Raw genomic sequence first — 16719 nt, 5'->3', positions numbered from 1 at the left:
AACCCATGGCACTGAGGGCCTCATCTACACAGTGCATGAACACTTCCAGCAACAGTGACTCCAGCACTGCCCTGGGCAACCTGTTCCAGTGCCTGAGCACCCTTTGGGAAAGGAATTGTTCCTCATCTCCACCTAAACCTGCCCTGGTGCAGCTTGAGGCCGTTTCCTCTTGTCCCATCACTTGTTCCTTGGGAGCAGAGACCAATCCCACCTCACCCCATCCTCCTGTCAGGTAACTGTAGAAAGCGATAAGGTCCCCCCGAGCCTTCTCTTCTCCAGACTAAACCCCCCAGGTCCTTCAGCCGTTCCTCATAAGTGAAGTCTTCTCATTACTGTAGACCAGGGAACAGCTCAGCTGCACTGCTGGCATCCAGCACAAGCTGCTGGAAACAGGGTGATCACCTGGACATATGAAGGCGTGATAGGAAAGAAAACTTAGTACTTGGATGAGCACCCTCAGGATCTGCTGGGGAAGATCCATTTTGGTCACAGATTGAGCAGTCAAGGCAGGATCCTCACTGCCTCCTCTGGAAACAGTCAGTCACAGTTTGCCTGAACCTTCCTCTTTTTCACTCTGGATTTCAGTGTGGTTTTGTAATCAGCTGTCTGAATTCATCACCTTTAACCCTCCATGTGTCATTGCTGGCATCAAGAAACTTGCACTGGTGTCAGCAGGGTCCCTTTTCATACCCTCGTGGTTTCATTTTACCAATGAGGTGATGGGAAATCCCCAAATTGCTACCAAACTTAGAAGAAGAACTAAGCATCTCCTCCTCCTCTCTGTGCGTCATCCTTCAGTTAGCCCCTTGTGTGCACCTCTCCACTCGTACCACGGCATGCACGTGGCTGCTGGAGCTGGAACCCACCTCCCTGAAACACACACAAGTGGTATGAAACAACTGTGCTATAAGAGGGCTTTCCTGCTTGTATTATCCTTATGGACTCTGTCTTCGCTCACATCAGTGGAATATCAACACCTGAACACTCAGGCGAGATCTAGTTGCTTAAATACATGACCACAGATGTCTTACAGGTACAGCTGTATAAATACAGCTACATAAACCCTCTCCTGCCTGACCACCTTTCAGGCTTGAAGAGGCTTGCCCAGTGCTTCACGAAGAGCACAGCAATGCTATTGCTCGCAGGGTGTCAGTGTGGCTTGACCTCCAGCAGCTCAGCATCCCAGCCCTGCCCTAAGGGGATCAGAGCGCTGCCCCTGGATACCCCCCAGTATGGGAAGGACGGAGCAGCCCCAGGGACAGGGCTCTGTTCAAACACGCAGGGAGAGGCAGGGATTTTGTCCAAGGTTTCATGGAATTGCCTGAGTTGCCAGCAGCCCTGGGGAGCAGGTTAGGATGTGCTTGTGGGGCCATATGTATGTGATGGCTCAAAAGCAATGGGGGGAAGCAAAGCCTCCCAAGACAGGTTTGAGAAAGGGACCCTGCTGGAGTCAAGATTGAGGAAGGAAGAAGTACAGGGAAGTCCTTTCCTTTGACAGCATCACCTTTATCAAGCCTCGAGCAGGGAAAGGGGGGTCAGCCCCTCTCTGTTTTGTCAGGCTAACATCTGTGATCCAGCCCTAACAAAGCCTGTCCCACCTTGCTGAGGAACAAATGTGTCCTCAGATGCCATGTGCTGTGTTGCTGTCAGTTCTACACACATCCATGGGGTGAGTTCCTGCACTCACTGTGCATGGTGGGGACACAACCCTCCATTCCCACAGAGGTGAGGCAGGATTCAGGGTTAGGTTTGATGGAAGGAGATGTGGCACGAGCAGGAAAAGAAAAGCTCTTGAGCCCCACAGCAGCCCCATAAGGGAGTGCACAATGCGTCCCACCTCAGGCCACTGGTTCCCCTTGAAGCTGTTCCTCTTCCTGGTGCTCATCCCTGACATCCGGTGGCACATCTTTGGTGCACCCTGGATAGTCACGGTGTTGGATGAGGCTGTTCAGCTCATATCCCTTTCTTGCCAAAAAACGTGAGAAAGAGGATTTTTGCTTTCCTTCATTGTAAAGCACTTGGGAGCAGAGATATTTTTCTATAAATGGCAACTTTATGGGGAAAACGATGTCCCCCTTGGCCTAGGAGTTGAGAGCTAGCCAAATCAGAGATACTCCTCTGTACTCACATCATTCCCAGCTCCCTTAAACTTCCCATCACCAGCCAAGGCTACGCGTTAGGGAACAGAGGACGGGGGTGAGCGGTAGGAGGATAAGGGGCTCTTAGGAGAAGATCAAATCTCAAACCATCATATTTGCATTCATTAGGAAGCAGTAAAGAAGCTAGGCAGGCAGGACAATTAGAGATAAGTGCAAGCAACATGCTGTTCCCAGCCCGAGGTCCTGCCTGCTGGTTAAAGTGGGGGTGCAGCCCAATGCATTCTTGACATTTTGTTCTTCCAACTGATGCCAGGTCAGTTCTTATCACAGATCTCCACGGCCAATGATTTTTCATAGCGGATAACACTGCTGAACTGCATAGGAAAAAATCATGAACCTCTGTCCTAGGCAGCTGAGCAGAATGTTCCCTTCCCGTCCTTCACATGGGGGTATTTGTGGTTTTACCTTTTCCACTCTTCTTCACTTAACCTTTTTCCTGCCTCTGACAGGAATCTGACCTTGTGCATGTCAGCCTGTCCTCCCAGCAGAAGTGGCACATGAAGCTCCCTCCTGAGTGGATTTTGGCTAAGTCTCAAGGATGCTTTTGCTGCTGTTCTTCGTTTACACTGACCTATGTGAAGCTGGGCTTGGTGTCGCTGCGCCGTGTGAGACACCCTCCTTGTTCTGCTCTGAGTCCAGCCTTCTGCTAAAGCAATATTTGGGGAGCTCGGTTCTGTGTGCCGAAGCCGGGGGAGCTGGGGATGCAATCCAACTGCTTCCCTTCAGATTCTGTGCTCCAGGATAAGAAAGCTTTCCAGTCAGCGATCACACCCCGATGATAACGGTGACAAAAGCACACCCTTGCCTAGGTTAACACATGATAGTACTGTTAACGTAAGCAAGGTGCTGCTCTGCCCTCCACCCGTGTGTACAACAGCTTGAGGCTTTTCCAGGACTTCCTGGGATGAGTCCTCGCAGATTAGGCAACAAGGAGCGTGTTAGGTTTGGCTTCAACCTACCCTGGGCTGCGTACCCCAGGGGCTCCCCTTTTGCAGCACACCCACCCTGGGGCACTGAGCATGTTCCTCTGGACACCTTTTCATGTGTAGCACAACTCGCACCACAGCCTGTGCCACCAGGTCTGTATCTGCCAGGCACTGTGCCCAGTGCCACATCTTCCTTTCCAGATCAAACTGGGAGAGCAGCAGCAGAGTTCATTAGTGTAGAGCATCACAGCCAGGGCAACCCACCTGAGCGCTGCTGTTGTTCAGACTTGCAGGGCTCCTCAAGGCCATTGGCAATTGCCCCCAGCAGCAGGGTGTTTGATATCCCCTGTGGGGCACAGGGATCTTGTTCTGCTGTAGCACTTCCCTGCTCCCTAACTTCCGATCCTGGGGGTGGTTTTGGTTTCACCTTCCCTGTCTCTTTGTACTGCTTCAAATCCAGGCAGCAGGGCCTTTCTTTTCAGGTTTCCGTTGAAGGTGATGCCTTCAGGCAGAAACATGCTCCTCATTACCTGCTCTATTGTAACACATATATATTGTGACATATATATTACGTGCATAGTATGTATTTCCCGTCAGCGTGTGTATATATCTATACATACATAAACACACATGTCTACACAGACATACATATACCTCTGTATTCTGTGTTTATACTTACACGCGTGACACTACTTGCAGATTACTAGTTGCTCTGTAGTGCTTTGCAATAGAAGTGATCTCGAAACTGTGATAGCAGGGCATCCAGGAGATGAGCTCCTTGGCAAGTTCCTTCTTTGGGTCTTACCCAGAATAAGTAGGATTATTTTCCATGTTGTCCATTCTTCCATACTGGCAATGATAGGCATCAGCAGCCACCAGTATGAATCTCTTCTGTACAGACTGCTCTACCACAGACCCACTGAGCTGTAGCCAGTCTCATGCATTATCACATTATAGCATCAGATGTCAGCTATATCCAGCCGTGTTTACATTGGCAAGGCTTTCATGGCTTTCCTAGGGCCCGCAGGTCTGTGTGCAGTCATCCTTGACCACACACCTTGGTCCTAACTCCCTTCCTCACAGTGCTGTGGATCCCCAGCTCTACAAACAGTTTCAGGACCCTATTTGCCCATCCATAGCTGTGCTTTTGGAGGGGATGTGCTGTATTGCTTGGCACAGCCAGGGTTAGTTCTGGCTCTCCAGCAGTCCTCCTTGTTTTCAGTTCCTCTGAGGGAGCTGGCTATGCTCTTTTCCTTTCTCCTCCCCTAAAACTACCAAACCTATTAAGCACATCAGCGCCAGTAGGTGTAAGAACTAGGACTATTTCTTGAGGTCTGATTTCCTTGCACCTTGTGTAGTCACAGAGTGAAACAGTGACCTTCTTCTGCTGCTTCCCGTGGCCCCCAAGCTCCAGCGGAGCTTTAAGTGCTCTGTCCTTCTGCTCTGCTGCTTTCTCTGTATGCCTGGCACTGTGTGATCATCAGAGATTACCCAATAATTCAGATACGAATTTGCAGGAGAGGGGCCTGCCTGTGGTCAATAAGGAGGTGCCTTTCTGCTCATTACATGCAAACTGCCTGCCCCTTTTCTCTCCCAGGAAGTGTTTCCCAGCACCTATAACTGATGGAAAGCCTTAGACAAGGGGGGCTTGGAGCAGCCTGCTTTAGTGGAAGGTGTCCCTGCCTGCAGCAGGGGGGTTGGAACTGCATGGGCTTTAATGTCCCTTCCAACCCAAACCAGTCTGTGATTCTGTGGTTCTATGATACAACAGCCTGGAAGCCACAGGACTGCCTGTTCCCAGTTCCTTGCAACAGCAGTACCAGACCTGGGCAACCAAATCACATCCCCACAATTCTTTCCAACCTTACCAGACCAAAGATTTTTTTCCTGGCTTAGATCTGGGCACTGGATTACCCTTGGATGCATGAGCAAGACACAGCAGGGCGATCCTTGAGAGGTTTCCCAGCTCAGCCTGAACACATACCAGTGGCCAATCTCTAGCACTTCAGGTGATAGTCAGCCAGAACTGTCTTGATTTTACAGGAATATGTAGCAACGGGGAGCAGGTAAACAAGTGTCTTGCAGACAGAGACAAAATCCAGCCGGGCTGCATGCCTTCCTCCTGACCAGACAGGCTGTAAGCACATCTGTGATGGAGAAGGAAGCTTCAGAGTGCTCTCTGCACCTCAATCACAGCTCAAGAGCAAGGGGAAGCTGCTTCCGGGCACCAAGTGTGCACTGCTCCAGGTACCACAGTGTGTGAGGACACCAGCAGTCAGATGTCCCTGTGACCTGTCCCCTCTTCTCCTAGACCCCAGAGGAAACTTACTGGTCCAGTGTCTACCTAAAAGCAAGGTTCACTGCCCCGCTCGCTTGGGTGGACATGATACCACTGGTACAGAGCAATGCTGATTTCAGTGGTTTTAACATGAGTTGCTTCTCTGAGGCGTGTGTTGGCAAAAACATTTGATCTCCCAAGCAATATAAAAGCACAGCTGCTTCCTCCAAACTAGGAGGTAAATGGAAGCAAGAGGAGCGAAAGTGTATGTGTGTGTTTGTGCCGCTCGTGCTACAAAGAGATAGGAAATGAGTCTTGGTGCAAAATAAGAGGAAGTGGGAGAAAAACAACACAAAGCAAACGCTGCATCCATTGAACAGGACTTGAATTGGTATCTTGGCTGCTTTTTGACTAACTTATGGTATCACTAAATCCCATTCTCCTCACAGGGAAAGAAACCCTGCAACTGTGCATTGTCAGCGTGACGGAAGAAACAACGGCAGCTGATCCTCGTTGGGTCAGTATTACCCTCAGTCTCACAGGCTGGCCTTTGTTCCCAGAGCAGTGACAAAGGGCTCCCTTCTCTACCTCCCTCGAGTTGCTCATGTTGGAACAGTGTGTGTTCTAAGACTATATTGGCTATGGGTGGCACGCCTCAGCCAGCTCCCATCAGGACCTCAACCACCCCTATCCTTTGGGAGGTGCTCCTCTCATGCATCAGTGCCCTCCACGGAGAGCATAGGCAAAGGCTCATCTCCTTATCATCTGATCAAGCTGTCTGCTCCTGGGAGTCCATTGGTGCTTAAGATAACCCCAGGTAGATCATAAGCTCTGAGCTGACAGGTCTGCAGGTTATCAGGGGTGTGCATAGTGCTCCTACTGCTTTCTGGTCCACATCTCAGGTTACCCTCAGCACCTCCTGAACTTGCCACTCAGGTACTCCGCTCTCCTGGCAGAGCGATGAGTGCAGGAGAAAGAGAGGTGGTGTTGGTGAGTCTTAGCTGGCGTTCATCAGGGTGACCTCTTTCTCCATCTGCATGGAAGAAGAGACTTCAGCAGATTTGTGCAGTCCTGAGAAGGAGCAAGTCACCACTGCTGGGGTAACCCCAGCCTGTGGTGCGTGCTTTTCAAGAAGAGGTAGCCTCTCAGTTGGTGATCTTTGGCAAGAGGCTATGCCCAGCAACTGGCAGAGGGAGAGAATCACAGTAGGGCATTGTGGTGGGTGGCAGGGCTCTTCCAGACAAGGGACTGAGCTGGAAGACACATTTCCCACATTCAGATGTCCTCTGACTGGTAGCCCCTCTGCCTTGGGCCTTGAAGGTCTCCCCTCCCAGCATCTGCATGTTGTAAATGGAGAGCACGCACAGTAGGGCAGTATCATAGAATCACAGAATCAGCTCAGTTGGAAAAGACCTTTAAGATGATCAAGTCCAGCCATTACCCCAGGACTGCAAGTCCACCACTAAGAGTGCACCTGCAAGGCCATTTGACGTGATCCCAGTATTCCCAGTCTGCTCACTCTGCACAGCCGCAGTGTGAGCTATATGTCAGACTTATTCCAGCCATAATTCTAGTGCTATTTATCTTGGATTTCACCTTTATTACATTTCTCATGTCCTTTGTACAGAGGGATGAACCTGTACAGAAACATAAGAAGACACAATATAGGGCCCATGCCCTCATGCATGCAGGTCCTAACATGCAGGAAGACACATTCAGAGACATATACACAGAGCTTCACTTGCAAAACACTGATCTTGCATGCAAAATAGAGCAGTACACATGGATAATGACAGACAGATATGTTTTAGTGCTCTGCAAGTGTCCTTGCCCCCCGAGGTAATCTGGCAGAAGCAGCATAGTACATTAGATTTCAAGTTGATGTTTCGGTGTCCCCCTTTCAGAAAACAGGGCCCCGAGGGCTGCAAAAAGCAGTGTATGGAGGAGCCAACACAGGTGCCACAGCCTTTCCTATACTTTCAATATGTAAAAAGACCTCAGTAGGAACATCACGTGCTGGCCACTGTGTCAGCACAGAGGTCACACCACGGGGAGATGCCTGCTGTCAAATGGCAATCTACCTTTGGCAGCTATGTCTCCAGGTCATGTTTGTACAAGCGTAGCACAACTAAGAGGAGTGGCCTTCCTTGAACAAAAGATGAACGTATCAGGATGGAAGTTAAACAGGTGGAGCTGACCACAGCGGTGAAAAAAAGGGGGCTCGTGATTCATGATCGCCTCCTCTCTCCAGCTCCTCGGGAGCTGAGTTTTCCCCTTTGGGCTGCGTCTGATGCCAGGCAATCACATTTAGCCTAGCACGAGATGTGAGGACAGACCTGCCTCTTGTCCTGAGGCTTCCACAGGCAGCTCAGGAACACAGCTCATACTCTTTTCTGAGGTCTGGGTCCTGAATTGTTCTAGAGTACGGATGGACCAGATGACTTGACATACGTGTAGGGTAAGTTCATGAGGAAAATCAAACGGGAACATAAAAGATACTATGTGTTGCAAGACATCTTTCTTAACTCGTATGTTTTTATTTCCCTTACCTTGTGGGATGCTGCCCAGACCCCCATGAGGAGCTGTGGTAACATGTCCTCTTGTATCAGAGAGTGCACAATGGTAAAGGCTGTGCCAAGCAGGCACATTCTGGGGAGGTCAGCAAAGAAGTTTCTTCTTTATGCTAATAGCAACCACCCATGATTCAGATCCCAGGAGCAATGAGACTGTGAAGCCAGGCAAATGAGACTGTGAAACCAGGCAAAAAACACATGCCCTTATATCTATGACATCTGGGGGCTTTGACCTTCTGCAGCAGGAGTGAAGTTACCTACAGCTTGGCTTCCTACACAGAGTAGGGGGAAGGGCTTAAATGTAAGCTTATTTGAGACTGGTCAAGGGAGAGAGTTTGTCTCCACAGCTTGTTTTTATGGCACACATCTGGAAACAGTTTACATGTGGTTAGAAGGAAGCCTATGCATTATTGTGGTTAAAATGACCTCTTGGTATCTAGTCTCTATTTTAAGTAGGTGATGCATACACATTCTCATGCCAGAGCTCTTCCGTCTTTTAGCTGGAATAGCAGTTCTCTTTCACTGGGATTTACCCGTCTGATGTACTTATAGGCAGCAATCGTATGCCCTCTTAACATTCCGTTTGCTAGACTAAAAATAGCAAGGACCATCTAGGCTTCTTCCATCACCTCCTTCTTTTCCCCCAGATCACTCTAATGCATTCTTTGCACTCGCCACAGTTTTCTCCCTCCTATTCCACCTCCTCTGGATGGTACTTTTCCCCTCCTCAGTACAGGCAATGCCTCCTTGTAATGTCTCTTCAGCTAACATGTTTTCCCCAAGGTCATCAGTGAAGGTATGAAACTAACTGGCGCCAGAACCAGTCCCTAAGGAATTTCATTTGCAATCACCAGCTACTTCATGTTTCAGGGTCTCTTCATTAAACAATTCCTTACCCATTTTTCAGTTCAAGTGTGAATCTCTGCACTCCCCTGCTTTCACAACTTCCCAACCACCCTCTGTGAAACTTGGACTATTTCGTATACCCCACAACTGATGTTTAAAAAACGATCTTTTCTCCCCCAAGCATAAAAATAACTGCAAATACCTTTCCTAGATCTATGTTGAATTTTATTCCACTGTCTATTGCACTTCAGTATCTTTAATCAGTCCTAGTCTGTTCTAGGATAAAAATAAAAGTTGTCCTAAGCCTTTGGCTCTGGAAGTAACCACATCCCTTTTTTTATTCCTAGTTAAATTTAGGTAAAATTGTTAATACTGTGCAATTGTGTGGTCCCCATCCAACCTTCTGGCAAACAGCTTTATTGAACATCAATGCTATTGAATTTATTACCTGATGTGTCTCTGGGAACCTTCTGATCTGAATAAACCTTGCGAATTTTGGCTTGGCCTCTGATGGGACTGTTTCTATTTCCAGACACTTTCAGCTATAAACTTGTGATCCCCTTTCTTTACACCCTCTTTCCTGCAAAGATGAGGCAAACCCTTTGGTTTCTGAGGCATACCTTGACCTTAGCCACACCGTGCAGAGGTCTGATCTCTGGCCTTGTTCTTTTTACCTTTAGAAAGAGCCTCTTTAGAAAGATAGACCTGCCAGGTCTATTGCACCTTGATTTCTGCCAACTGACGTGCCTTTTTTCCCTAAACATTGTGCCCTCTGCAATACAGATTTCTTTGCTGACCGCTCCCATCTTTCACTAAGGGAATTGTTTCACCAAGGAGCCACATTTTCTATGTGCTCTCCCTTCGCTGTCTTCTTGAGGAAACCAGGTTAGCTTTTGTCATGCTGAGTCTCGATGCCTTCCACATACTCGAGACTTTAATCGCCTCTTCGCTTCAGTCCCATAGCTTCTCTGATCATGCCAGTTTTGAGGCTGAAAAATCTTAGATGTGGCCCCATGCTATTTACTCTTCCATTTAATTTATACAGGATCAGTCGGTGAAAAGTCAAGATTAAAAGTTATCTTCTGACACATTGTTCTGTAATGTCTCACCGGTTCCCAAGATCAGGTCAAACACAACCGCAGCTCTGATTAGTTTGCTTCCTCTTTAGTGAGGAAATATGTCACCCAGTGAATCCAGGAATACCTGAGCCCAGCCTATGCTAGTAGTAGCTTTTCTCCATGTAAGAAATTAAAACCTGTGGTAATGACAATCCCTGGTACTTTCTAAACACATTTGACACCTTCATCAACCTTGGATAGTTGCAGCAGAACTACAGCTCTCTTTCCTCAAGGCGATTTGAACCAGACTCTGTTTTATCACCTCTGCTGCTGCCTCCTCCTTCACACTCAAGAATACCATACACAGCCAATGCCACCACACATCCCACTTTGCTCTTCTGAGCAGCACAAATCCTTCAGTCTCAGAGGCCCAGCCATGCCAGTTGTCCATCCTGCCTCCCAGACTGGCATACACAGTTTTATATCCTAGCTCTGCATATTGCTCATGAGCTCCTTGTCTTAGTATTCAGGCATTTCCATTGTTTCTCGCCATTTCCCATGTATACTGGCTATCTGATCTTGGATAGATTATCAGTCTCCTGCTCAAATTAGTACTACACTCCTGTTCTTATACGTTTGTTTAGTCATCTCTGTACCTTAATACCTATGTTCTTCCTCCACCGGCACATCAAAAGCCAGCATGGAAAACACACAAGTCCCAGCTACAAAGCCCGCACATACTCCCAAGTCCTCTTCCCCACGTCTTAGACTAAATCCTGTCTCAGCATTTCGCTCCCAGCAGGCTGTGTTCCTCCACATGCACGCTCAAACTGCCAAGGAGAGCCTTCTTTCTGTGGATGCCTTCAAAGAGACATTGCTGGCAGCAGCTCCCAAGGTAACTGTAATGTCTGAGCTATGGATTTGCTCTTGTCTTTGGACATGTTTCACTGAGGTATGTAAAGTGCCTTGAGCAGTATCTCTTCCATTTCAGTGGGAATCCAGCTCCTTCATTTGTCTCAACATGAAGGGAAATCAGTAGATTATTCTCTTCTCCCGTCAGGCTCTTTTTCAGCTCCAGATCCCCTCTGTAACGTGGTGATGATTTGTTTTAAAGTGCCCCCACTCCTTCAGACATCTTCCGTGGTGCTTCTGGGTGTCTTCAGCTTCATATTGTCCCTTCCCCTTTCCCTTTGCAGCTCCTCCTGCAGCCTCTCTTCCTGAACTTACGCTTCCCTGACCTCAAGCCATTTTCATCTCATCTTTTCATTCTCTTGGGTTGGGTTTAGATTTCCTTATTGCTTTTCCTCCCCATTCCCAGTCCACAAACTTTTTCTTGAATTTCAAATGATGCAGCAGCAGGGAAGAACTTGGTAACATGCCTGATAAGCTCTGCTCTGGTGTTTGCTCAGAAGGGATGATAGGGATGACCTGAGTGCATCCCTTTCTACACTGAAAACCTGAGCTCCCCAAAAGGCCTGTGAGATATCATCAGTATAGAAGCTGTGACCCTAATTTAGCCTGATCCCAGCTCTGAAGTTGCCTGCTGACTTAAAGCAGGAAGAGTGGGCTGCAGCAGCACAAGGCCAGAACATACAGCAGCTTCCACCTCCAGACAGCAATTTCCATTAAAAGCTTTAGTTAAGAATCTCATTTTCCCAACAGGTAGGCAGCTACTACTACTCATATCATACATCACGGTGACAGACAGAGGTTAAGTAACCTGCTTGTTGTTACTGGCAGATACAGACGCTGCTGCTGCCTGCCCCTCACTGGATGAGAGCTGCCAGGGGTGATTTGCCTCTGTTGTATCTCCCCCTGACTGTACTTCCTAGAATCCCCGGTCCTAAACAATTAACTCAGGTGGAGGCAGAAACAGTGGGCCCTAGTCCAAGTGTCATACCTCTCACTCCCTTCTGCTACCGCCTGAGCCACACTTCCCATAGCATTCCTTCCTCTTTCACTTGAACACAATGCTGTTCAGCACGGCAGCATCAGGTAGATTCCTCCTGAGTTTCCTCCGTTAAGTTTTCATCCCAGACAGATAGGGTTGCATTGTCCAGTGCCAGTGACATGATGCTCCCACTTGCTGGGCTGAGAAACAAAGTGCCACAGCACAGCAAAGGACGGCGGCAGCATCACAGGGCTGCCTCCTCTCACCTCCCTTTGGCCTTGTTCAAGGTCATGCTGCATGGCAGCAACACGAATAGAGCTCACGAATGCCACTTCCTTATCCCACTTGTCCCAGGGCCAGGCCTGGCTGGGAAAAAACAACACCCATGCAATGCCAGGGTGGTGGTGTAGAGCTCCAGAACAGGTTAACACTCGTGCTGAAACCCCCACCGCGCACACAATAGGCAGCAAGAGGTGCCAGCTCTGGAAGCCTGGGGACATGCTGTGCTGGAAATGCTGGGGCCCCATCCAGCTGCACCAGCACTCCCTTGCCCGTGGGACTGTGAGTTCCTTCACGGGAAAGCAGCAACGCCCAGCCCCGGCAGGAAAACGCTGATTTACAGACAATACCCAGATGGGATGATTAAGCAGCAGCAATGCATTGTCCAACACGTGAGCTATGCGTGTGTACCATGAGCACACCTGCACTCCCGGCTCTATGTTGTGCTTGTCTTTGGCAAAGGTCTGAGCATTAGGGATGCTTTCCCTCAGAGAGACGAGGAGACAGCAGGACCTGACAGGCTCTACCCCAGAGAAGGGAGATCTGGGAGGGTTTTTAACCTCCCTGAGGCAGCTACCAAATCTATTATAGAACCTCAAGAACTTGAAGGATTTGGGCACCCAACCACTAGGGAGTAAAATAAGCTGCTTTGACTTCAATGGAAAAGATCATGCATCACAGGGTACTGCCAGCTAATGAGAAATTAGTCTGGACAATTAATCAATACACAATCTCCTCCACTAATCATATTGATGGAAGATGAGCTCCATCCCCCAGGAAGGGCAAAAGCCATTGAGCTAAGCCATTTAGCAACATTTATTTATATCCTTGGTGGTTCAATAACTAGTGTCTTGCCCAATAGCATCAGGCCTCTGAGAGCTGGGCAATATTGTCCACCTGGGAAAAAAAAACCCAAACCCCAAACCCTCCAAAACACAACAGGTATTGCTTAAGGGAAAACCAGCCTTTTAGTGGAAATGAACACTTTTAAAGGCAAATGCCTGTAAATTTTAAATTCAAATGCCTCTAAATTTTCAACCACATGTGCGCAGAAAGAATTTCTGAAATACTCTATGCACATTGTCAAAACCAGTCATTTCCTAAGGGGAATACTCAAAAATATATTAGTCATATACTAGGCATATATTAGTCTCAGTGGCACCAGAATGCCCTGCTGTGGAAGTCTACCATGAAGAATTAAAAGCCAATTTGCCCTTCACTCATTCCTAAACCCAAGCCTTCCCTCCAGCAGGCACAAAGTGCTCTGTAAGAAACCTGGCCCTGCAGGTAAGGTATGTTCACACTTGTGTAAAGAGCCTGTGTTGAAACACAGACAAGGGACCATGTCAAACACAGCTGTTTCTGCAGCACAGCTGGTTTCCTGGCTCCCTGATACAAGTCCTGCCCTTGCTGAGCTGCAGTGGTAAAACTATCACTTGACAATTGCAGGTTGTCCCTGCCTGCTGCGTGCGATGCTCAGGCTGTCCCTGCAACAGCCAGCAGAGCCCTCCCATTGCCCCCTCCGCCAGCCTAAGTAACTTGTGGAGAAAGGCATTGGTGCTCGCAAAGAAGCTGTTTACTTACGCAGTTGCCTGCTGGGACTTATTTACAGAGTACTACTGAGAGCCACCAAATCTGCTTGTATAGCTCTGGAGACAGTTCAAATCCTCTGTTCCCAGAGCAGTGATTAATGCTGTATGGAGAGAAGTTAGGATTGAAGATAAAACAGCTTTCAAAACAAGAGGCTCTGATCTCAAACTGAACAAACATTTCCCCCTGCCTGTGTCAGCTGGTTTGATTTCCAATAAAAGAGCAGATTGCTTGGGAAACTGCAGCCATGCCTGTGAATTACCTCCCTCCTAGCCAGAGAGAGCCCCCTCAAGCACCCTTATCCTGCTCTCTCAGTCAGATCGCAGGCAGAGCTCCCTCAGCAAGCAGCTATTGCAAAGTAAGCTCAGAGGTTAAGTCTCCCAGCTCAGATCATGCAGGAACAAGACTACACCCTTTAGAGCCCCAGCTCCTCATAATCCTCACTTACAAACAGCCATAGGGCCAGCGTGTCCTCAGGAGATGCACCTGATCCTGCCGGCAGCAGATCCAAACACAAAGGCATCAATGCACCAGCTAAACTCACCCTTTGAAAGGACTACAGGAGCCAGAACAGGATTTTCTCACAGTCTGAAAGCATCTCTGGACAGGAAAGACTTAATTGCATTGGCAAAGATGTGCTCCATGCAAACAAGGGGCTGTGGCAGCAGCATGCAGAGCACTGTGATAGCAGCAGTGCCTGCATGGTGTGGTCCTCTGAAAGACAGGACCGACCTCCACCCCTGCCCTGTCACACATACTCGGAATGTATGAAACAAAGGGAATTATTATTAACAGCTCTTAAAGGCTGTGGCTTTTAGTCTACATGTAAAATGCATGCAAGAATAGACACACATACGTGCAGGCACACACCGTTGTCATTCATACGCTCATGCTGTGGAAAGCCCATCCAGCCCTCAGCCCTTGCCTCGGGTTCCGCTCAGGTTTAACCTTGTGCTAGCCTTTCCCAGCTGAGCCCAAAGAGAACGCCGCTATTGTGAGGGCCAGGCCCTTTCTGCCATGCCAGCGCACGCAAAGGCTGACGTTTCATAAGCCGCCTGCCATGAGGAGGACAAAGTCCCGTTTAGTGGGCATTGGCTCTGCCTTCCCTCACAGATAGCAAGGGATCAGCTGAACGCGAGGTTGGCAGCCTCCCAGGGCATGGCGCAAAGCTAGCCAAGCATGTGAGGTAGAGTCATTATAGTGCCCTGTTCCTAACGAACTGAAGACATTCGCTTTCATCTCAAACTAATTTCTGTCCCCACTCTTTCCAAGCAGAGGAAGAAAGACACACGCTGTGCCAGGTCCCCTGCTGTGATAGGTATCTCTTCATCTGAAGCTTGTATGGTTATGGTGAGGCCACGGGCCTTTAGTGTCTGAATTCAGGAATAACATCCAGTCAAGGTGTAATGTAGCAACAATAAATAAAGGCTCTTTGGGAAAGAGGGAAGACAAACTGACTTCATTCCATGTGTTTTCCCATCACAATGGCTAAGGAAGCTAAAGCTTGCAAGGGGCAAGTGAAGAAGGCTTGTTCATTCCTTCTTAGGCTTTGGCTGCCCAGAGAGAGTAGCCAAAGCCCTGGTATCTCCTCAGTCACCTTGAACACCAGAAGCAGGAAAGATGAAGCTGTAGGAGCACTCTCAGCACTTTTGTCCTGGTTTAGGGCACAGAGCAGTCAGGCTCATGAGTTAGCCACGATCCTGAGCACATGAAGAGACTTCTTTCTGCTGAGAGTAATCATAACTCTGCAAGATTTTTGTGTGTTTTCATTGTAACTTGACTCTGTGAGCCAGATTCACTTGCAATTCTAAGGAAAAGAACCCACCTATAAACAGTGACTTATGTCTAAGCTGAGCCTAAGTGATATGATGTACTGGAGACACCCTGCTTCTGCTGGGACACTGAATGGAGAGTTGTGCTGGGAAACTGCTTGCATGCTTATGGACCATGAAGTAGTGGAGATGTTGAGAGTCCACAGAGCACTGAGTAGCAAGGTCCTGGTCGTAGGCAGGCAAGACAAGCTGTCTGGTTGCAGAGGGGTGTCTGTTCTTCCACAAGGGTTAGACTGAGACTGACACAGCCTCTGAGCTGCTCAGAGAGAGACAGGAAAAAGAGAGGAGAGGCTACAGTGCTGGGTGGGCAACCATGTGCAGCCTGTGGGGTCATGGGCGAGGAAGGTGGCCACAGCACAGCACTGCAGTACATGCAAGGAGGGGGACACGAGCACACCATGTGCCTCCCATTCAGCCGTGGCTTGGTGTTAGCAGGGCTGTAAGCACAGAGAGCCAGTGTGGATCCAGCCTGGAGCGCACACAGCTCGCTCCTCAGTCACTGCAGTCCTTTCACAGGACGCCAGTGAAGCAATAGGGAAATGGTCAAGGAAAGCTCCTGACAAAAAGCAAGAGCCACCACAAATACATCAGACTGAGCCCAGCGGGAGCAAGCGTGTGCTCTGTGTTGTGCCTTTAAACAGCATTCAGAGAAGTAACAGAAGCCAGTGGCTGGCTCCCAGGAGCCCTGGCTCCCATGGCCAGCCTTGCCAGTCACCTTGCTTTTTGGCTTGCCAAAGCCACAAGGCCTCTGTATTTCTGCTGCCCTGCTATTACAGCAAAGGGGAAGGACTCATTCCACAAGACGCCTGCCCTTGAAAAGAGCAGAAAGAAACCAACTCAACTTTGGCCAGCAAAGACAGGGCAAGCTTAATGCCTGTGTCACATACAGGGGCTGCCTGCCAAAGTGCTTGGAGCACAGACCCTCAGGAATTAAATCCCCAGGGAAATAACCAGTGTTGCCCATCTGTTTTCTCCCAGCCACTATGCAGTGCTTTGTCTCCCCACAGGTCATGAAAGTCAGAGGCTCAGGCATCTCTCTCTGCAGAGAACCTGAACACCACATTGTGGACCTAAGCCAAACATTTTAGCACCTCCTGGATCCTTTAATCTGATGCACCGCACTAAGAGCATCTCAGCTGCTTCCCCCTCAGCCAAGGCCCTTCTGCAACCTGGGGGCATGCCAGCGCTCTGCAGGGGTCTCAGCCCCATGCACCCTTCCTGTCACTGCACATGCCCTTCCAGGTCTTCCCATCCCCTCCAGGTTCAGCAGCCACAGGGCAGAGAGCT

General features: G+C 48.9%; 1 long non-coding RNA gene across 2 annotated transcripts; it reads right to left on the bottom strand.

Moving 5' to 3' along the window:
• Positions 1–6940: 6940 nt before the first annotated feature.
• Positions 6941–14640, bottom strand: LOC136013059 (uncharacterized). Of its 2 annotated transcripts, XR_010612120.1 has the most exons (3): positions 14471–14640; positions 13595–13703; positions 6941–8089 (listed from the first exon to the last, which is right to left on the bottom strand). It is a non-coding gene; the product is annotated as an uncharacterized LOC136013059 (long non-coding RNA). The 2 variants fall into 2 exon arrangements; XR_010612119.1 differs by having other exon boundaries at positions 13595–14640.
• Positions 14641–16719: the final 2079 nt, after the last annotated feature.

Source organism: Lathamus discolor, chromosome 4 (assembly GCF_037157495.1).
Source record: "Lathamus discolor isolate bLatDis1 chromosome 4, bLatDis1.hap1, whole genome shotgun sequence".
Classification (NCBI taxonomy): domain Eukaryota; kingdom Metazoa; phylum Chordata; class Aves; order Psittaciformes; family Psittacidae; genus Lathamus; species Lathamus discolor.
Note: the sequence above shows the minus strand (reverse complement) of the source record. Positions and strands in the feature narration are given on the sequence as shown.